At 47.8% G+C, this 23,604-nt stretch overlaps 1 long non-coding RNA gene across 10 annotated transcripts in view; it reads right to left on the bottom strand.

Annotated features, from left to right (window-relative positions):
- LOC128026578 (uncharacterized) overlaps nucleotides 1-23,604 on the bottom strand; it is a 44,806-nt gene that overhangs the window by 8,979 nt on the left and 12,223 nt on the right. For 3 of the 10 annotated variants that reach the window (XR_008186461.1, XR_008186458.1, XR_008186460.1), the window contains 2 exons: nucleotides 18,660-19,586; nucleotides 1,808-2,392 (listed from right to left, as the gene is read on the bottom strand). This is a non-coding gene — a long non-coding RNA (uncharacterized LOC128026578). Of the gene's footprint in view, nucleotides 1-1,807; nucleotides 2,393-11,948; nucleotides 12,068-16,181; nucleotides 16,257-18,659; nucleotides 19,587-22,394; nucleotides 22,988-23,604 lie in introns of those variants that run through there. The other 7 variants (XR_008186463.1, XR_008186464.1, XR_008186466.1 and 4 more) reach the window with 6 other exon arrangements.

Raw genomic sequence — 23,604 nt, 5'->3', positions numbered from 1 at the left:
ACCCTAGCAACCACATAGCAACACCCTAGCAACCATCCCGATTTCCCTAGCAACCACTCTGGGTACCTTAGCAACGGCCCTAGCAACCATCATGGGGACCCTAGCAACCGCCCTAGCAACCACCCCGGGTACCCTAGCAACCACATAGCAACAACCTAGCAACCTACCCGATTACCCTAGCAACCACCCTGTGTACCTTAGCAACGGCCCTAGCAACCATTACGGGGACCCTAGCAACCGCCCTAGCAACCATCATGGGGACCCTAGCAACCACCTCGGGTACCATAGCAACCACATAGCAACACCCTAGCAACCACCTCGATTACCCTAGCAACCACCCCGGGTACCATAGCAACAGCCCTAGCAACCATCATAGGGACCCTAGCAACCACCCTAGCAACCACACCTTAGCAACAGGGCGCCGAGTTTTGCCACTGCAAGCACCACTCACATTTTCTTCAGGAAATGTACTTTCTAGTTAGTGGTGCTTGCCGTAGGCAAAGCATCACTATTATTATCTCACATACTTATTATTAGTGGTGCTTGCCGGAGGCAAGGCATCACTATTATTATCTCACATACTTATTATTCTTATTTTTCTTCCGGACAAAATTTCGGCGCGTAACTAGTCCCGCAGTTTTTGTCACAGACCAACGAAACAGGCGTCAAATCATGCGGCCTATTCGGGAATGGTGTGCTATGACTTTTATAAGCGATCGGGCGTACGATGTTCGTACAGCGGGCGAAATACGGCCGAAAAACGTCCCATAGGAAATGCATTGTGGCCAACTTTGACGGATCGTAGCGCAGAGAGGGAATTTCGTAGAAACACGTAAATCACCACATTTGGAGAGGCTATCAGGCTGTGCGAGAGGATACCTCAAAGAGGGGTACAAGTTGTACCCCTGGGGTGCTAGAGACCCCCAAAGTTGCCCCATTGACATAGTATGGTGAGGGATCGCCCATGAAACACTGTGCTTTTCCTACTATGGGAAATTACATAGGGATTTTGCATTGAACATAACTCTGCATCACAGTGTCATAGAGACAAGGGGGTGGGCTCATTTGAATCAGGCAACCAATCAAACTCTCATGATCATTATGAAGCTATCAAGCCACGCCCTAGCAACCATATAGAGCACCATAGCAACAAGCTCCATAGACTTCCATTGAAAAATATAAAATGAATAACGTTGGATAGAAGTGTCATAGAAACATGAGGGTGGGCTCGTTTGACTCGGGCAGCAAACGGCCAATCATGTATCTCCTTCAAGACAACCTAGCCACGCCCTAGCAACCATTAAGAGCTACCTAGCAACCCAAAGTATAGAGAGATATCTTAACATCTGGAAGACATAGAAGCATGGGGGTTGGTTTATATTAGCAAGCAACCATTGGAGTATCATCATTGGCAGCTGCCAGGCCACTCCCTAGCAACCAAACACAGTACCCTAGCAACCATTTTGCAAGATCTATATCTCTGCATCAGAACATCGTAGAGGCATGGGGGTTGGTTTATATTGGCGAGCAGCCTTTGGAGTATCACCATTGGCAGCTGCCTAGCCACTCCATAGCAACCAAACGGAGTACCCTAGCAACCGTTTTGCATGACCTATATCTCTGCATCAGAACATCGTACAGATATGGCGGTTGGATTTTTTGACTCATGCTAGAACACTGGACTTCAAACATGCTAGTCATGCTAGCAGTGATTAGCTACATGCTAATAGTGATTAGCTAAGTGCTCAAATGGGCTAAGAACTCTATAATAACTACATAGTGACCATCTGTGACAACTACCAACCACCTAGTAACATCATAGCAACCACCCAGGAGACCATAGCAACTGCCTAGCAACCACCCCGGGTACCCTAGCAACCGCCTAGCAACACCTTAGCAACCACCCCGATTACCCTAGCAACCACCCTGGGTACCCTAGCAACGGCCCTAGCAACCATCATGGGGACCCTAGCAACCGCCCTAGCAACCACCCCGGGTACCCTAGCAACCACATAGCAACACCCTAGCAACCACCCCGATTACCCTAGCAACCAACCTGGGTACCCTAGCAACGGCCCTAGCAACCATCATGGGGACCCTAGCAACCACCCTAGCAACCACCCCGGGTACCCTAGCAACCACATAGCAACACCCTAGCAACCACCCCGATTACCCTAGCAACCAACCTGGGTACCCTAGCAACGGCCCTAGCAACCATCATGGGGACCCTAGCAACCGCCCTAGCAACCACCCCGGGTACCCTAGCAACCACATAGCAACACCCTAGCAACCACCCCGATTACCCTAGCAACCACCCTGGGTACCCTAGCAACGGCCCTAGCAACCATCATAGGGACCCTAGCAACCACCCCGGGTACCCTAGCAACCACACCTTAGCAACAGAAGGGCGAGTTTTGCCACTGCAAGCACCACTCACATTTTCTTCAGGAAATGTACCTTCTAGTTCTTATTATTCTTCTTCCGCCAGAATTTCGGCGCGTAACTAGTCCCGCAGTTTTCGTCACAGACCAACGAAACAGGCGTCAAATCGTGCGGCCTATTCGGGAATGGTGTGCTATGACTTTTATAAGCGATCGGGCGTACGATGTTCGTACACCGGGCGAAAAAACGGGCGAAAAATCCCATAGACAATGCATTACGGCCAACTTTGACGGAACGTAGCTCCGAGAGAGAATATCGCAGAAACACGCGAATCACCACATTTGGAGAGGCTATCAGGCTGGACGCGATCATACCCCGCAATGGGGTATAAGTTTTACCCCTGGGGCGCAAGAGCCCCCCAAAGTTGCCCCATACTAAGCCAATGGTGAGGGATCGCCCATGAAACAATGTATTTTTCCTACTGTGGGAAATTACATAGGGATATTGCATTGAGCATAACTATGGATCACATAGTCATAAAGACAAGGGGGTGGGCTCATTTGAATCAGGCAACCAATCAGACTCTCGTGATCATTATGAAGCTATCAAGCCACGCCCTAGCAACCATATAGAGCACCATAGCAACAAGCTCCATAGACTTCCATAGAAAAATATAAAATTAATAACTTTGGATAGAAGTGTCATAGAAACATGAGGGTGGGCTCGTTTGACTCGGGCAGCAAACGGCCAATCATGTATCTCCTTCAAGACAACCTAGCCACGCCCTAGCAACCATTAAGAGCTACCTAGCAACCTAAATCCAAAGATAGATATCTTAACATCTGAAAGACATAGAAGCATGGGGGTTGGTTTATATTAGCAAGCAACCATTGGAGTATCATCATTGGCAGCTGCCAGGCCACTCCCTAGCAACCAAACACAGTACCCTAGCAACCGTTTTGCAAGATCTATATCTCTACATCAGAACATCGTAGAGGCATGGGGGTTGGTTTATATTGGCCAGCAGCCTTTGGAGTATCACCATTGGCAGCTGCCAAGCCACTCCATAGCAACCAAACGGAGTACCCTAGCAACCGTTTTGCACAACCTATATCTCTGCATCAGAACATCGTACAGACATGGCGGTTGGATTTTTTTGACTCATGCTAGCACACTGGACTTCCAACATGCTAGTCATGCTAGCAGTGATTAGCTACATGCTAATAGTGATTAGCTAGGTGCTCAAATGGGCTAAGAACTCTATAATAACTACATAGTGACCATCTGTGACAACTACCAACCAGCTAGTAACATCATAGCAACCACCCAGGAGACCATAGCAACTGCCTAGCAACCACCCCGGGTACCCTAGCAACCACATAGCAACACCCTAGCAACAGCCCCGATTACCCTAGCAACCACCCTGGGTACCTTAGCAACGGCCCTAGCAACCACCCAGGTTACCATAGCAACCGCCCTAGCAACCACCCCGGGTACCCTAGCAACCACATAGCAACACCCTAGCAACCGCCCCAATCACCTAGCAACCACCCTGGGTACCTTAGCAACGGCCCTAGCAACCATCACGGGGACCCTAGCAACCGCCCTAGCAACCACCCCGGGTACCCTAGCAACCACATAGCAACACCCTAGCAACCACCCCGATTACCCTAGCAACCACCCTGAGTACCCTAGCAACGGCCCTAGCAACCATCATGGGGACCCTAGCAACCGCCTTAGCAACCACCCCGGGTACCCTAGCAACCACATAGCAACACCCGAGCAACCATCCCGATTACCCTAGCAACCACCCTGGGTACCTTAGCAACCGCCCTAGCAACCATCATGGGGACCCTAGCAACCGCCCTAGCAACCACCCCATGTACCCTAGCAACCTCATTGCAACACCCTAGCAACAGAGGGGCGAGTTTTGCCACTGCAAGCACCACTCACATTTTCTTCAGGAAATGTACCTTCTAGTTCTTATTATTCTTCTTCCGCCAAAATTTCGGCGCGTAACTAGTCCCGCAGTTTTCGTCACAGACCAACGAAACAGGCGTCAAATCGTGCGGCCTAATCGGGAATGGTGTGCTATGACTTTTATAAGCGATCGGGCGTACGATGTTCGTACACCGGGCGAAATATCGGCCAAAAAATCGCATAGACAACGCATTACGGCCAACTTTGACGGATCGTAGCTCCGAGAGAGAAATTCGCAGAAACATGTGAATCACCACATTTGGAGAGGCTATGAGGCTGTGCGCGATCATACCCCGCAATGGGGTACAAGTTGCACCCCTGGGGCGCAAGAGCCCCCCAAAGTTGCCCCATTCTAAGCCAATGGTGAGGGATCGCCCATGAAACAATGTGTTTTTCCTACTGTGGGAAATTACATAGGGATTTTGCATTGAACATAACTATGGATCACATAGTCATAGAGACAAGGGGGTGGGCTCATTTGAATCAGGCAACCAATCAGACTCTCAGGATCATTATGAATCTATCAAGCCACGCCCTAGCAACCATATAAAGCACCATAGCAACAAGCCCCATAGACTTCCATTGAAAAAGATCAAATAAATAACTTTGGATAGAAGTGTCATAGAAACATGAGGGTGGGCTCGTTTGACTCGGGCAGCAAACGGCCAATCATGTATGTCCTTCAAGACAACCTAGCCACGCCCTAGCAACCATTAAGAGCTACCTAGCAACCCAAAGTATAGAGAGATATCTTAACATCTGAAAGACATAGAAGCATGGGGGTTGCTTTATATTAGCAAGCAACCATTGGAGTATCATCATTGGCAGCTGCCAGGCCACTCCCTAGCAACCAAACACAGTACCCTAGCAACCGTTTTGCAAGATCTATATCTCTGCATCAGAACATCGTAGAGGCATGGGGGTTGGTTTATATTGGCGAGCAGCCTTTGGAGTATCACCATTGGCAGCTGCCAAGCCACTCCATAGCAACCAAACGGAGTACCCTAGCAACCGTTTTGCACGAAGTATATCTCTGCATCAGAACATCGTACAGACATGGCGGTTGGATTTTTTGACTCATGCTAGCACACTGGACTTCCAACATGCTAGTCATGCTAGCAGTGATTAGCTACATGCTAATAGTGATTAGCTAAGTGCTCAAATGGGCTAAGAACTCTATAATAACTACATAGTGACCATCTGTGACAACTACCAACCACCTAGTAACATCATAACAACCACCCAGGATACCATAGCAACTGCCTAGCAACCAGCCAAAACACCCTAGCAACCGCCTAGCAACACCTTAGCAACCACCCCAAGTACCGTAGCAACTGCCTAGCAACCACCCAGGTTACCATAGCAACCGCCCTAGCAACCACCCCGGGTACCCTAGCAACCACATAGCAACACCCTAGCAACCACCCCGGGTACCCTAGCAACCACATAGCAACACCCTAGCAACCACCCTGATTACCCTAGCAACCACCCTGGGTACCTTAGCAACGGCCATAGCAACCATTACGGGGACCCTAGCAACCACCCAGATTACCCTAGCAACCACCCTTAGTACCTTAGCAAACATCATGTGGACCCTAGCAACCACCCAGGGTACCCTAGTAACCACCATAGCAACCTCATTGCAACACCCTAGCAACAGGGCGCAGAGTTTTGCCACTGCAAGCACCACTCACATTTTCTTCAGGAAATGTACCTTCTAGTTATTATTATTCTTCTTCTTCTTCCGCCGAAAGTTTGGCGCGTAACTCGTCCCGCACCGTTGGTCACAGACCCGCAAAAGAGGCGTCAAATCGTGCGGCCTATTGAGGAGACGCGTGCTATGACTTTTATAAGAGATCGGGCGTACGATGTTCGTACACCGGGCGAAATATCGGCCGAAAAATCGCATAGACAACGCATTACGGCCAACTTTGACGGATCGTAGCTCCGAGAGAGAATTTCGCAGAAACATGTGAATCACCACATTTGGAGGGGCTATCAGGCTGTGCGAGAGGATACCTCGCAGAGGGGTACAAGTTGTACCCCTGGGGTGCTAGAGACCCCCAAAGTTTCCCCATTGACATAGTATGGTGAGGGATCGCCCATGAAACAGTGTGTTTTTCCTACTATGGGAAGTTATACAGGGATTTTGTATTGAACATAACTCAGGATCACAGTGTCATAGAGACAAGGGGGTGGGCTCATTTGAATCAGGCAACCAATCAGTCTCTCAGGATCACTGTGAATCTATAAAGCCACGCCCTAGCAACCATATAGAGCGCCATAGCAACAAGCCCCATAGACTTCCATTGAAAAAGATCAAATGAATAACTTTGGATAGAAGTGTCATAGAAACATGAGGGTGGGCTCGTTTGACTCGGGCAGCAAACGGCCAATCATGTTTCTCCTTCATGACAACCTAGCCACGCCCTAGCAACCATTAAGAGCTACCTGGCAACCAAAATCCAAAGATAGATATCTTAACATCTGAAAGACATAGAAGCATGGGGGTTGGTTTATATTAGCAAGCAACCAATGGAGTATCATCATTGGCAGCTGCCAGGCCACTCCCTAGCAACCAAACACAGTACCCTAGCAACCGTTTTGCAAGATCTATATCTCTGCATCAGAACATCGTAGAGGCATGGGGGTTGGTTTATATTGACAAGCAGCCTTTGGAGTATCACCATTGGCAGCTGCCAAGCCACTCCATAGCAACCAAATGGAGTACCCTAGCAACCGTTTTGCACGACCTATATCTCTGCATCAGAACATCGTACAGACATGGCGGTTGGATTTTTTGACTCATGCTAGCACACTGGACTTCCAACATGCTAGTCATGCTAGCAGTGATTAGCTACATGCTAATAGTGATTAGCTAAGTGCTCAAATGGGCTAAGAACTCTATAATAACTACATAGTGACCATCTGTGACAACTACCAACCACCTAGTAACATCATAGCAACCACCCAGGAGACCATAGTAACTGCCTAGCAACCAGCCAAAACACCCTAGCAACCACCTAGCAACACCTTAGCAACCCCCCCAAGTACCGTAGCAACTGCCTAGCAACCACCCAGATTATTATAGCAACCGCCCTAGCAACCACCCCGGGTACCCTAGCAACCACATAGCAACACCCTAGCAACCGCCCCGATTACCCTTGCAACCACCCTGGGTACCTTAGCAACGGCCCTAGCAACCATCATGGGGACCCTAGCAACCGCCCTAGCAACCACCCCGGGTACCCTAGCAACCGCATAGCAACACCCTAGCAACCACCCTGGGTACCTTAGCAACGGCCCTAGCAACCATCATGGGGACCCTAGCAACCGCCCTAGCAACCACCCCGGGTACCCTAGCAACCACATAGCAACACCCTAGCAACCGCCCCAATTACCCTAGCAACCACCCTGGGTAGCCTAGCAACCGCCCTAGAAACCATCATGGGGACCCTAGCAACCGCCCTAGCAACCACCCCGGGTACCCTAGCAACCACATAGCAACACCCTAGCAACCATCCCGATTACCCTAGCAACCACCCTGGGTACCTTAGCAATGGCCCTAGCAACCATCATGGGGACCCTAGCAACCGCCCTAGCAACCACCCCATGTACCCTAGCAACCTCATTGCAACACCCTAGCAACAGAGGGGCGAGTTTTGCCACTGCAAGCACCACTCACATTTTCTTCAGGAAATGTACCTTCTAGTTAGTGGTGCTTGCCGGAGGCAAGGCACTACTATTATTATCTCACATACTTATTATTCTTCTTCTTCTAGATCCGTACAAATTTCGGCGCGTAACTAGTCCCGCAGTTTTTGTCACAGACCAACGAAACAGGCGTCAAATCGTGCGGCCTAATCGGGAATGGTGTGCTATGACTTTTATAAGCGATCGGGCGTACGATGTTCGTACACCGGGCGAAAAAACGGGCGAAAAATCCCATAGACAATGCATTGGGGCCAACTTTGACGGATCGTAGCTCCGAGAGAGAATTTCGCAGAAACACGTGAATCACCACATCTGGAGAGGCTATCAGCCTGTGCCAGAACATACCCCGCATTGGGGAATAAGTTGTACCCCTGGGGCGCAACAGCCCCCCAAATTTGCCCCTAATACAAAGTATAGGGAGGGCTACTATGGGAAATTACATAGGGATTTTGCATTGAACATAACTCTGGATTACAGTGTCATAGAGACAAGGGGGTGGGCTCATATTAATCAGGCAACCAATCAGTCTCTCAGGATCACTGTGAAGTTATCAAGCCACGCCCTAGCAACCATATAGAGCGCCATAGCAACAAGCCCCATAGACTTCCACTGAAAAAGATCAAATGAATAACTTTGGATAGAAGTGTCATAGAAACATGAGGGTGGGCTCGTTTGACTCGGGAAGCAAACGGCCAATCATGTATCTCCTTCATGACAACCTAGCCACGCCCTAGCAACCATTAAGAGCTACCTAGCAACCCAAAGTAAAGAGAGATATCTTAACATCTGAAAGACATAGAAGCATGGGGGTTGGTTTATATTAGCAAGCAACCAATGGAGTATCATCATTGGCAGCTGCCAGGCCACTCCCTAGCAACCAAACACAGTACCCTAGCAACCGTTTTGCAAGATCTATATCTCTGCATCAGAACATCGTAGAGGCATGGGGGTTGGTTTATATTGGCGAGCAGCCTTTGGAGTATCACCATTGGCAGCTGCCAAGCCACTCCATAGCAACCAAACGGAGTACCCTAGCAACCGTTTTGCACGACCTATATCTCTGCATCAGAACATCGTACAGACATGGCGTTTGGATTTTTTGACTCATGCTAACACACTGGACTTCCAACATGCTAGTCATGCTAGCAGTGATTAGCTACATGCTAATAGTGATTAGCTAAGTGCTAAAATGGGCTAAGAACTCTATAATAACTACATAGTGACCATCTGTGACAACTACCAACCACCTAGTAACATCATAGCAACCACACAGGAGACCATAGCAACTGCCTAGCAACCAGCCAAAACACCCTAGCAACCGCCTAGCAACACCTTAGCAACCACCCCAAGTACCGTAGCAACTGCCTAGCAACCACCCAGGTTACCATAGCAACCGCCCTAGCAACCACCCCGGGTACCCTAGCAACCACATAGCAACACCCTAGCAACCGCCCCGATTACCCTAGCAACCACCCTGGGTACCTTAGCAACGGCCCTAGCAACCATCATGGAGACCCTAGCAACCGCCCTAGCAACCACCCCGGGTACCCTAGCAACCACATAGCAACACCCTAGCAACCATCCCGATTACCCTAGCAACCACCCTGGGTACCTTAGCAACGACCCTAGCAACCATCATGGGGACCCTAGCAACCGCCCTAGCAACCACCCCGGGTACCCTGGCAACCACATAGCAACACCCTAGCAACCACCCCAATTACCCTAGCAACCACCCTGGGTACCCTAGCAACGGCCCTAGCAACCATCATGGGGACCCTAGCAACCGCCCTAGCAACCACCCCGGGTACCCTAGCAACCCCATAGCAACACCCTAGCAACCGCCCCGATTACCCTAGCAACCACCCTGGGTACCTTAGCAACGGCCCTAGCAACCATCATGGGGACCCTAGCAACCGCCCTAGCAACCATCCCATGTACCATAGTAACCAACCCGGGTACCCTAGCAACCACCCTAGCAACCTCATTACAACACCCTATAGCAACAGGGGGCGAGTTTTGCCACTGCAAGCACCACTCACATTTTCTTCAGGAAATGTACTTTCTAGTTCTTATTATTCTTCTTCCGCCAAAATTTCGGCGCGTAACTAGTCCCGCAGTTTTCGTCACAGACCAACGAAACAGGCGTCAAATCGTGCGGCCTTGTCGGGAATGGTGTGCTATGACTTTTATAAGCGATCGGGCGTACGATGTTCGTACACCGGGCGAAATAACGGCCGAAAAATCGCATAGACAATGCATTACGGCCAACTTTGACGGATCGTAGCTCCGAGAGAGAATTTCGCAGAAACATGTGAATCACCACATTTGGAGAGGCTATCAGGCTGTGCGCGATCATACCCCGCAATGGGGTACAAGTTGCACCCCTGGGGCGCAAGAGCCCCCCAAAGTTGCCCCATTCTAAGCCAATGGTGAGGGATCGCCCATGAAACAATGTGTTTTTCCTGCTGTGGGAAATTACATAGGGATTTTGCATTGAACATAACTATGGATCACATAGTCATAGAGACAAGGGGGTGGGCTCATTTGAATCAGGCAACCAATCAGACTCTCATGATCATTATGAAGCTATCAAGCCACGCCCTAGCAACCATATAGAGCACCATAGCAACAAGCTCCATAGACTTCCATTGAAAAATATAAAATGAATAACTTTGGATAGAAGTGTCATAGAAACATGAGGGTTGGCTCGTTTGACTCGGGGCAGCAAATGGCCAATCACAAATCACCTTCAACACTTCATAGCCACGCCCTAGCAACCATTTGGACCTCCCTAGCGACCAAAAGCATAGAGAGATATCTTCAAATCTGAATATCATAAAGGCAAGGGGGTTGGTTTTTATCATTCATACTAGCAAGCAGACTTCGGAGTATCATCATTGGCAGTTGCCAGGCCACTCCCTAGCAACCAAACACAGTACCCTAGCAACCGTTTTGCAAGATCTATATCTCTGCATCAGAACATCGTAGATGCATGGGGGTTGGTTTATATTGGCGAGCAGCCTTTGGACTATCACCATTGGCAGCTGCCAAGCCACTCCATAGCAACCAAATGAAGTACCCTAGCAACCGTTTTGCACGACCTATATCTCTGCATCAGAACATCGTACAGACATGGCGGTTGGATTTTTTGGCTCATGCTAGCACACTGGACTTCCAACATGCTAGTCATGCTAGCAGTGATTAGCTACATGCTAATAGTGATTAGCTAAGTGCTCAAATGGGCTAAGAACTCTATAATAACTACATAGTGACCATCTGTGACAACTACCAACCACCAAGTAACATCATAACAACCACCACAGTTACCATAGCAACTGCCTAGCAACCACCCTGGGTACCCTAGCAACCACATAGCAACACCCTAGCAACCGCCCCAATTACCCTAGCAACCACCCTGAGTACCCTAGCAACGGCCCTAGCAACCATCATGGGGACCCTAGCAACCGCCCTAGCAACCACCCCGGGTACCCTAGCAACCACATAGCAACACCCTAGCAACCGCCCCAATTACCCTAGCAACCACCCTGAGTACCCTAGCAACGGCCCTAGCAACCATCATGGGGACCCTAGCAACCGCCCTAGCAACCACCCCGGGTACCCTAGCAACCACATAGCAACACCCTAGCAACCACCCTGACTACCCTAGCAACGGCCCTAGCAACCATCATGGGGACCCTAGCAACCGCCCTAGCAACCACCCCGGGTACCCTAGCAACCACATAGCAACACCCTAGCAACCACCCCGATTACCCTAGCAACCACCCTGGGTACCCTAGCAATGGCCCTAGCAACCATCATAGGGACCCTAGCAACCACCCTAGCAACCACCCCGGGTACCCTAGCAACCACACCTTAGCAACAGAGGGGCGAGTTTTGCCACTGCAAGCACCACTCACATTTTCTTCAGGAAATGTACCTTCTAGTTAGTGGTGCTTGCCGGAGGCAAAGCATCACTATTATTATCTCACATACTTATTATGTTGGCTTGGCAACAAGCCAACATACTGTTATGCTATTTAAACTTCTTCTTCTTCTTTTTCTTATTATTATTTTTCTGACAGAAATTCTGAACGCTACTCCTCCTAGGGCTTTAAAGCCACAAGCCCCAAACTCGGCAGACACCTGCGGGATAGAGCGGTGGTGTGTGCTATATCTTTTCAGACTGATCAGACTTAAAGTTTTTTTTTTATTAATTTTTAAATGTAAAAATTCATTACCCATAGACTTACATTGTCTGAGAAAAATTGCGCCCCTACAGTTGCAATGACATTTAGGGGAGGGGAGCAGTCAGACGAGAGAAGAATCACTGCTGCTCAGCTCAGGCTGTCTACACGGAGCCGACAACAAGCGAATTCATTCCTATTTAAGACATTTTAAAAACGCTATTGCACGCAATCCACACGTTAGAACACACCAAGAGCTAAATTGAGATGTTTCTGAACTGTTTAAAGTAATAACATGATATATTCGCGGCAGCCAACTGCTCGCGAGCTGGCAATGTATTTCTCTGAACACTTGAAGTCCACAGAGAATTTACAGCCTTTCACATTAAAACACTGCAGCGAAACGGCACAAAACAATTAGAATAATATATTAAATGGTTTTAAAGTAGTTTTGGCCACTGTCACGCTGGTCTTAGCTGGTTTCTAACTGAATCATCAGGCTGAACATCACAGCGAGCTCGCGACGTATTCCTCTGAACACTTGAAGTAGTACACATTTACAGCCTTTCACATTAAAACACTGCAGCGAAACGGCACAAAACAATTTGAATAATATATTAAATGGTTTTAAAGTAGTTTTGGCCACTGTCACGCTGGTCTTAGCTGGTTTCTAACTGAATCATCAGGCGGAACGTCACAGTAAACTCGCGCTTCAGCCCCGCACTGCGGGAAACTGGACTGAGCAGCTGATGGCGCGTGTGCACGAGAGAGAGCCGCGCGTCAACACTGAACCGAGCTCTCGTTCAGGACGTTCACTTCCTCCTGGACCTGAACGAACAAATTCAAATCGCAGTTTAAATAAACAGAAAAAAGAGCGAAAAGCGAAAGAGCTCAATTCAGCAGCGCGGTGTTGGGCAAGCAGAGACGCGTCTCAAAGTCTTCCTGCTTTTGTACCGACAACAAATACATACAAAATATGTCGAAATACCCGTGTTGGAAAGTGTGTTCGAATAAGTATGTGGTTATGTCTTAAGTGAAAGTAAAGAGTTGCAAAAAAAAATCGGATGTGTATCATCATAATGGATGCGTTTGTCTCTTAAAGGGACCGCGCCTAATTTACTAGCTCTGCTGTCAGAGTCTTTAATGTATGAAAATGAAAGTAAATCACTCACTGCTCTTGACTGATTTACCTTGTAGTACAAGAATTTATCCAAAGTCAATCCAATAATCAGATAGAATTGTTTTACTAGTGGGTGCAGGCCACTAGTTCATTTATGTAAGTGAGTATGGCAAAATAGTGATCTGTGAAATATTATACCCACAAATTCTTAATACTGTAGGCTACCAGTGAAATTGATTAAAAAAATAATAATTAAGGACCTGCCCATGTTTTGCTTAAGTGTTTCTTTCTTTAATTGTTAATGCAACCTTTTCACACCACAGACTGAACCAAATTAAGCATTTCTTGCTTGGTAACTGTTCAACAAAGTATTGATAGTTGTGTAAATATTGTCATACTGACAGCTGTCTGAAGTTTTGGTTGATTCCATTACATATCTTTTTATCAAAGTTATCCGAAATTATCAATATGAATTTGTTCTGAGTTATTGTCATATATTATTACCAGTTTCTAAACTACAGCAAATAAACTGTGATTATGTGAGAAATGTTGAAGGTGTCTGAATACATTTTGGTTTGATTGTGTATTTTATCTTACAGTGAAGACTATGCAGTGCTATTTTAAATTAACATAAACAAACTTAAAAAAATGTAAACATTATGTAAATAGCACAAATAAATAAATAGAATGAACATACAGTACAAATTAAACAATTTTAAACAGTGTGTAACTGCATCATCTATACAAACCATTGTGCTTGGACCCCTTATGATCTCCTTGATTTAAAATGCATTGTTTCAGTAATCTTGTGTGTCGTTGCCCACAACGTGACGGTGGCAGGACTGTGAAATACATACACGAGAAAAATAGGCATGACTTATTTCACATCCAGCTAGACAACCCTGTCATAGCTGTTATCATAGCCCAGGCTTTTTATTAAAAAAAGAAAACAGCAAGGGAGCATGGAAAAAGACTGTTGCAGGTGTATTTTTTTATGGCATTATTATTTGTATTAATTTTGCAGCGGGGCAACTCAATGTTGGGCACACAAGTACTTTGGCTCTTTTGCTCCATGGCCAAGATGGCCAAGCCAACATCAAAGTTAGTTCACTAACTTTTAATTCTAGTTATTATTATTCTTCTTACTTCTTCCGTACAAAACTTCGGCGCGTAACTCGTCCCGCAGTTTTTGTCACAGACCAACGAAACAGGCGTCAAATCGTGCGGCCTATTGAGGAGAGGTGTGCTATGACTTTTATAAGCGATCGGGCGTACGATGTTCGTACAGCGGGCGAAAAAATGGCCGAAAAACGTCCCATAGGAAATGCATTACTGAAAACTTTGACGGATTATAGCACAGAGAGGGAATTTCGTAGAAAAACGTAAATCACCACATTCGGAGAGGCTATCAGGCTGTGCGAGAACATACCTCACAGAGGGGTAAAAGTTGTACCCCTGGGGTGCTAGAGACCCCCAAATTTGCCCCATAGACATATTATGGTGAGGGATCGCCCATGAAACACTGTGTTTTTCCTACTATGGGAAATTACATAGGGATTTTGCATTGAACATAACTCGGCATCACAGTGTCATAGAGACAAGGGGGTGGGCTCATTTGAATCAAGCAACCAATCAGACTCTCAGGATCATTATGAAGCTATCAAGCCACGCCCTAGCAACCATATAGAGCACCATAGCAACAAGCCCCATAGACTTCCATTGAAAAAGATCAAATGAATAACTTTGGATAGAAGTGTCATAGAAATATGAGGGTGGGCTCCTTTGACTCGAGCAGCAAACGGCCAATCACGTATCACCTTCAAGACTTCCTAGCCACGCCCTAGCAACCATTAAGAGCTACCTAGCAACCTAAATCCAAAGATAGATATCTTAACATCTGAAAGACATAGAAGCATGGGGGTTGGTTTATATTGTCAAGCAGACTTTGAAGTATCATCATTGGCAGCTGCAAGGCCACTCCCTAGCAACCAACCAGAGTACCCTAGCAACCATTTTTCAAGGCCAATATCTCTGCATCAGAACATTGTACAGACATGGGGGTTGGTTTAAATTGGCAAGCAGCCTTTGGAGTATCATCATTGGCAGCTGCCAAGCCATTCCATAGCAACCAAACGGATTACCCTAGCAACCGTTTTGCACGACCTATATCTCTGCATCAGAACAACGTACAGACATGGCGGTTGGATTTTTTGACTCGTGCTAGCAAACTGGACTTCCAACATGCTAGTCATGCTAGCAGTGATTAGCTACATGCTAATAGTGATTAGCTAAGTGCTCAAATGGGCTAAGAACTCTATAATAACTACATAGTGACCATCTGTGACAACTACCAACCACCTAGTAACATCATAGCAACCACCCAGGATACCATAGCAACTGCCTAGCAACCACCCCGGGTACCCTAGCAACCGCATAGCAACACCCTAGCAACCACCCCGATTACCCTAGCAACCATTCTGGGTACCCTAGCAACGGCCCTAGCAACCATCATGGGGACCCTAGCAACCGCCCTAGCAACCACCCCGAGTACCCTAGCAACCACATAGCAACACCCTAGCAACCATTCAGATTACCCTAGCAACCACCCTGAGTACCCTAGCAACGGCCCTAGCAACCACCCTGGGTACCTTAGCAACCATCATGGGGACCCTAGCAACCGCCTTAGCAACCACCCAGGGTACCTTAGCAACCACCATAGCAACCTCATTGCAACAACCTAGCAACAGGGCGCAGAGTTTTGCCACTGCAAGCACCACTCACATTTTCTTCAGGAAATGTACCTTCTAGTGTTACTATTACTATTCGCCTTGACAAAACTTTGGCACGCTACTCCTCCCGCATTTTTTGTCACAGACCCATGAATGAGGTGTCAAATCGTGCGGGATTTTGAGGAGAGGTGTGCTATGACTTTTCTAAGCAATCGGACTTACGATAATCATACAGCGGGCGAAGAAAATGTGTGAAAATATCCCATTGACTTAACATTGGAAAAACTATCTGACATCATATCTTTGGATCAGAAAGTCATAGAGGCTTGGGAGAGGGCTCTTTTGACTCGGCCTATCAAGCAGTCCATAAGTAGTGACATAACAACTTCATATCCATGCCCTAGCAACCAATTTTAGTCCCCCTAGCAACTGTTTAACTACATTTAAAAGCTGTATCTCAGCAAAAATAACTATATAGAAACACTGGCTTGGGCTTTTTGCATTCAGGCTGGTAAATAATCTTTAAATATCACCCCATAAACTATATAGTCACACCATAGCAACCATATAGATCACCCTAGCAACCATATAGCAATATAAAGTACTTATATCTCAGCTCCACAACATCACACAGGCATCATGGGTGGCTACAGGGCGCAGAGTTTTGCCACTGCAAGCACCACTCACATTTTCTTCAGGAAATGTACCTTCTAGTTATTATTATTATTCTTACTTCTTCCGTACGATTTTCGGCGCGTAACTAGTCCCGCAGTTTTCGTCACAGACCAACGAAACAGGCGTCAAATCGTGCGGCCTATACGGGAATGGTGTGCTATGACTTTTATAAGCGATCGGGCGTACGATGTTCGTACACCGGGCGAAAAATCGGGCGAAAAATCCCATAGACAATGCATTGCGGCCAACTTTGACGGATCGTAGCTCCGAGAGAGAATTTCGCAGAAACATGTGAATCACTACATTTGGAGAGGCTATCAGGCTGTGTGAGAACATACCCCGCAACGGGGTATAAGTTGTACCCCTGGGGCGCAAGAGCCCCCCAAAGTTGCCCCATTCTATACCAATGGTTAGGGATAGCCCATGAAACAATGTGTTTCACCTACTGTGGGAAATTACATAGGGATTTTGCATTGAACATAACTACCTATCACAATGTCATTGAGACAAGGGGGTGGGCTCATTTGAATCAGGCAACCAATCAGTCTCTCAGGGTCGTTATGAGGCTATCAAGCCACGCCCTAGCAACCATTAACAAGCCCCTTAGTAACAAGCTCCATAGACTTCCATTGAAAATTATAAAATGAATAACTTTGGATAGAAGTGTCATAGAAACATTAGGGTTGGCTCGTTTGACTCGGGGCAGCAAATGGCCAATCACGAATCACCTTCAACACTTCATAGCCACGCCCTAGCAACCATTTGGACCTCCCTAGCGACCAAAAGCATAGAGTGATATCTTCAAATCTGAATATCATAAACACATGGGGGTTGGTTTATATCATTCAGACTAGCAAGCAGACTTCGGAGTATCATCATTGGCAGTTGCCAGGCCACTCCCTAGCAACCAAACACAGTACCCTAGCAACCGTTTTGCAAGATCTATATCTCTGCATCAGATCATCGTAGAGACATGGGGGTTGGTTTATATTGGCAAACAGCCTTTGGAGTTTCATCATTGGCAGCTGCCAAGCCACTCCATAGCAACCAAACACAGTACCCTAGCAACCGTTTTGCACGACCTATATCTCTGCATCAGAACATCGTACAGACATGGCGGTTGGATTTTTTGACTCATGCTAGCACACTGGACTTCCAACATGCTAGTCATGCTAGCAGTGATTAGCTACATGCTAATAGTGATTAGCTAAGTGCTCAAATGGGCTAAGAACTCTATAATAACTACATAGTGACCATCTGTGACAACTACCAACCACCTAGTAACATCATAGCAACCACCCAGGAGACCATAGCAACTGCCCTAGCAACCACCCCGTGTACCCTAGCAACCACATAGCAACACCCTAGCAACCGCCCCAATTACCCTAGCAACCACCCTGGGTACCTTAGCAACGGCCTTAGCAACCATCATGGGGACCCTAGCAACCGCCCTAGCAACCACCCCGGGTACCCGAGCAACCACATAGCAACACCCTAGCAACCGCCCCGATTAACCTAGCAACCACCCTGGGTACCTTAGCAACGGCCCTAGCAACCATCATGGGGACCCTAGCAACCGCCCTAGCAACCACCCCGGGTACCCTAGCAACCACATAGCAACACCCTAGCAACCACCCCGATTACCCTAGCAACCACCCTGGGTACCCTAGCAACGGCCCTAGCAACCATCATGGGGACCCTAGCAACCGCCCTAGCAACCACCCCGGGTACCCTAGCAACCACATAGCAACACCCTAGCAACCACCCCGATTACCCTAGCAACCACCCTGGGTACCCTAGCAACGGCCCTAGCAACCATCATAGGGACCCTAGCAACCACCCTAGCAACCACCCCGGGTACCCTAGCAACCACACCTTAGCAACAGAGGGGCGAGTTTTGCCACTGCAAGCACCACTCACATTTTCTTCAGGAAATGTACCTTCTAGTTAGTGGTGCTTGCCGTAGGCAAAGCATCACTATTATTATCTCACATACTTATTATTAGTGGTGCTTGCCGGAGGCAAAGCATCACTATTATTATCTCACATACTTATTATTCTTCTTCTTCTTCTTCTTCTTACTTCTTCCGCCAAAATTTCGGCACGTAACTAGTCCCGCAGATTTTGTCACAGACCAACGAAACAGGCGTCAAATCGTGCGGCCTATACGGGAATGGTGTGCTATGACTTTTATAAGCGATCGGGCGTACGATGTTCGTACACCGGGCGAAAAATCGGGCGAAAAATCCCATAGACAATGCATTACGGCCAACTTTGACGGAACGTAGCTCCGAGAGAGAATATCGCAGAAACACGCGAATCACCACATTTGGAGAGGCTATCAGGCTGGACGCGATCATACCCCGCAATGGGGTATAAGTTTTACCCCTGGGGCGCAAGAGCCCCCCAAAGTTGCCCCATACTAAGCCAATGGTGAGGGATCGCCCATGAAACAATGTATTTTTCCTACTGTGGGAAATTACATAGGGATATTGCATTGAGCATAACTATGGATCACATAGTCATAAAGACAAGGGGGTGGGCTCATTTGAATCAGGCAACCAATCAGACTCTCGTGATCATTATGAAGCTATCAAGCCACGCCCTAGCAACCATATAGAGCACCATAGCAACAAGCTCCATAGACTTCCATAGAAAAATATAAAATTAATAACTTTGGATAGAAGTGTCATAGAAACATGAGGGTGGGCTCGTTTGACTCGGGCAGCAAACGGCCAATCATGTATCTCCTTCAAGACAACCTAGCCACGCCCTAGCAACCATTAAGAGCTACCTAGCAACCTAAATCCAAAGATAGATATCTTAACATCTGAAAGACATAGAAGCATGGGGGTTGGTTTATATTAGCAAGCAACCATTGGAGTATCATCATTGGCAGCTGCCAGGCCACTCCCTAGCAACCAAACACAGTACCCTAGCAACCGTTTTGCAAGATCTATATCTCTACATCAGAACATCGTAGAGGCATGGGGGTTGGTTTATATTGACGAGCAGCCTTTGGAGTATCACCATTGGCAGCTGCCAAGCCACTCCATAGCAACCAAACGGAGTACCCTAGCAACCGTTTTGCACAACCTATATCTCTGCATCAGAACATCGTACAGACATGGCGGTTGGATTTTTTTGACTCATGCTAGCACACTGGACTTCCAACATGCTAGTCATGCTAGCAGTGATTAGCTACATGCTAATAGTGATTAGCTAAGTGCTCAAATGGGCTAAGAACTCTATAATAACTACATAGTGACCATCTGTGACAACTACCAACCACCTAGTAACATCATAGCAACCACCCAGGAGACCATAGCAACTGCCTAGCAACCAGCCAAAACACCCTAGCAACCGCCTAGCAACACCTTAGCAACCACCTCAAGTACCGAAGCAACTGCCCAGCAACCACCCAGGTTACCATAGCAACCGCCCTAGCAACCACCCCGAGTACCCTAGCAACCACATAGCAACACCCTAGCAACCACCCCGATTACCCTAGCAACCACCCTGGGTACCCTAGCAACGGCCCTAGCAACCATCATGGGGACCCTAGCAACCGCCCTAGCAACCACCCCGGGTACCCTAGCAACCACATAGTAACACCCTAGCAACCACCCCGATTACCCTAGCAACCACCCTGAGTACCCTAGCAACGGCCCTAGCAACCATCATGGGGACCCTAGCAACCGACCTAGCAACCACCCCGGGTACCCTAGCAACCACATAGCAACACCCTAGCAACCACCCCGATTACCCTAGCAACCACCCTGAGTACCCTAGCAACGGCCCTAGCAACCATCATGGGGACCCTAGCAACAACCCCGGGTACCCTAGCAACAACATAGCAACACCCTAGCAACCACCCCGATTACCCTAGCAACCACCCTGGGTACCCTAGCAACGGCCCTAGCAACCATCATAGGGACCCTAGCAACCACCCCGGGTACCCTAGCAACCACACCTTAGCAACAGAGGGGCGAGTTTTGCCACTGCAAGCACCACTCACATTTTCTTCAGGAAATGTACCTTCTAGTTAGTGGTGCTTGCCGGAGGCAAGGCATCACTATTACTATCTCACATACTTATTAGTGGTGCTTGCCGGAGGCAAAGCACTACTACTATTATCTCACATACTTATTATTATAGATTATTCTTATTCTTCTTCCGCCAAAACTTCGGCGCGTAACTAGTCCCGCAGTTTTCGTCACAGACCCGCAAAAGAGGCGTCAAATCGTGCGGCCTAGTCGGGAATGGTGTGCTATGACTTTTATAAGCGATCGGGCGTACGATGTTCGTACACCGGGCGAAATAACGGCCGAAAAATCGCATAGACAATGCATTACGGCCAACTTTGGCGGATCATAGCTCCGAACGAGAATTTCGCAGAAACATGTGAATCACCACATTTGGAGAGGCTATCAGGCTGTATGAGAACATACCTCGCAATGGGGTATAAGTTGTACCCCTGGGGCGCAAGAGCCCCCCAAATTTGCCCCATACTAAGTATAGGGAGGGCTACAATGGGAAATTACATAGGGATTTTGTATTGAACATAACTATGGATCACATAGTCATAGAGACAAGGGGGTGGGCTCATTTGAATCAGGCAACCAATCAGTCTCTCATGATCATTATGAAGCTATCAAGCCACGCCCTAGCAACCATATAGAACACCATAGCAACAAGCTCCATAGACTTCCATTGAAAAAGTTAAAATGAATAACTTTGGATAGAAGTGTCATAGAAACATGAGGGTGGGCTCGTTTGACTCGGGGCAGCAAATGGCCAATCACGAATCACCTTCAGCACTTCATAGCCACGCCCTAGCAACCATTTGGACCTCCCTAGCGACCAAAAGCATAGAGAGATATCTTCAAATCTGAATATCATAAAGGCATGGGGGTTGGTTTATGTAATTCATACTAGCAAGCAGACTTCGGAGTATCATCATTGGCAGTTGCCAGGCCACTCCCTAGCAACCAAACACAGTACCCTAGCAACCGTTTTGCAAGATCTATATCTCTTCATCAGAACATCGTAGAGGCATGGGGGTTGGTTTATATTGGCGAGCAGCCTTTGGAGTATCACCATTGGCAGCTGCCAAGCCACTCCATAGCAACCAAACAGAGTACCCTAGCAACCGTTTTGCATGACCTATATCTCTGCATCAGAACATCGTACAGACATGGCGGTTGGATTTTTTGACTCATGCTAGCACACTGGACTTCCAACATGCTTGTCATGCTAGCAGTGATTAGCTACATGCTAATAGTGATTAGCTAAGTGCTCAAATGGGCTAAGAACTCTATAATAACTACATAGTGACCATCTGTGACAACTACCAACCACCTAGTAACATCATAGCAACCACCCAGGAGACCATAGCAACTGCCTAGCAACCACCCCGGGTACCCTAGCAACCGCCTAGCAACACCTTAGCAACCACCCCGATTACCCTAGCAACCACCCTGGGTACCCTAGCAACGGCCCTAGCAACCATCATGGGGACCCTAGCAACCGCCCTAGCAACCACCCCGGGTACCCTAGCAACCACATAGCAACACCCTAGCAACCACCCCGATTACCCTAGCAACCAACCTGGGTACCCTAGCAACGGCCCTAGCAACCATCATGGGGACCCTAGCAACCGCCCTAGCAACCACCCCGGGTACCCTAGCAACCACATAGCAACACCCTAGCAACCACCCCGATTACCCTAGCAACCAACCTGGGTACCCTAGCAACGGCCCTAGCAACCATCATGGGGACCCTAGCAACCGCCCTAGCAACCACCCTGGGTACCCTAGCAACCACATAGCAACACCCTAGCAACCACCCCGATTACCCTAGCAACCAACCTGAGTACCCTAGCAACGGCCCTAGCAACCATCTTGGGGACCCTAGAAACCGCCCTAGCAACCACCCGGGCACCCTAGCAACCACATAGCAACACCCTAGCAACTGCCCCAATTACCCTAGCAACCACCTTGTGTACCTTAGCAACGGCCCTAGCAACCACCCAGGTTACCATAGCAACCACCCTAGCAACCACCCCGGGTACCCTAGCAACCACACCTTAGCAACAGAGGGGCGAGTTTTGCCACTGCAAGCACCACTCACATTTTCTTCAGGAAATGTACCTTCTAGTTAGTGGTGCTTGCCGGAGGCAAGGCACTACTATTATTATCTCACATACTTATTATTATTATTATACTAGATCCGTACAAATTTCGGCGCGTAACTAGTCCCGCAGTTTTCGTCACAGACCAACGAAACAGGCGTCAAATCGTGCGGCCTAATCGGGAATGGTGTGCTATGACTTTTATAAGCGATCGGGCGTACGATGTTCGTACACCGGGCGAAAAAACGGGCGAAAAATCGCATAGACAATGCATTGCGGTCAACTTTGACGGATCGTAGCTCCGAGAGGGAATTTCGCAGAAACACGTGAATCTCCACATTTGGAGAGGCTATCAGGCTGTGCGAGAACATACCCCGCAGTGGGGTATAAGTTGTACCCCTGGGGCGCGAGAGCCCCCCAAAAATGGCCCTAATACAAAGTATAGGGAGGACTTTTCCTGCTATGGGACATTACATAGGGATTTTGTATTGAACATAACTCTGGATCACAATGTCATAGAGACAAGGGGGTGGGCTCATTTGAATCAGGCAACCAATCAGTCTCTCAGGATCACTGTGACTCTATCAAGCCACGCCCTAGCAACCATATAGAGCACCATAGCAACAAGCCCCATAGGCTTCCATTGAAAAAGATCAAATGAATAACTTTGGATAGAAGTGTCATAGA

This window comes from Carassius gibelio, chromosome A13 (genome assembly GCF_023724105.1).
Source record: "Carassius gibelio isolate Cgi1373 ecotype wild population from Czech Republic chromosome A13, carGib1.2-hapl.c, whole genome shotgun sequence".
Classification (NCBI taxonomy): domain Eukaryota; kingdom Metazoa; phylum Chordata; class Actinopteri; order Cypriniformes; family Cyprinidae; genus Carassius; species Carassius gibelio.
The sequence above is the reverse complement of the archived record's forward strand: the minus strand, read 5'-3'. Positions and strand labels throughout refer to the sequence as shown.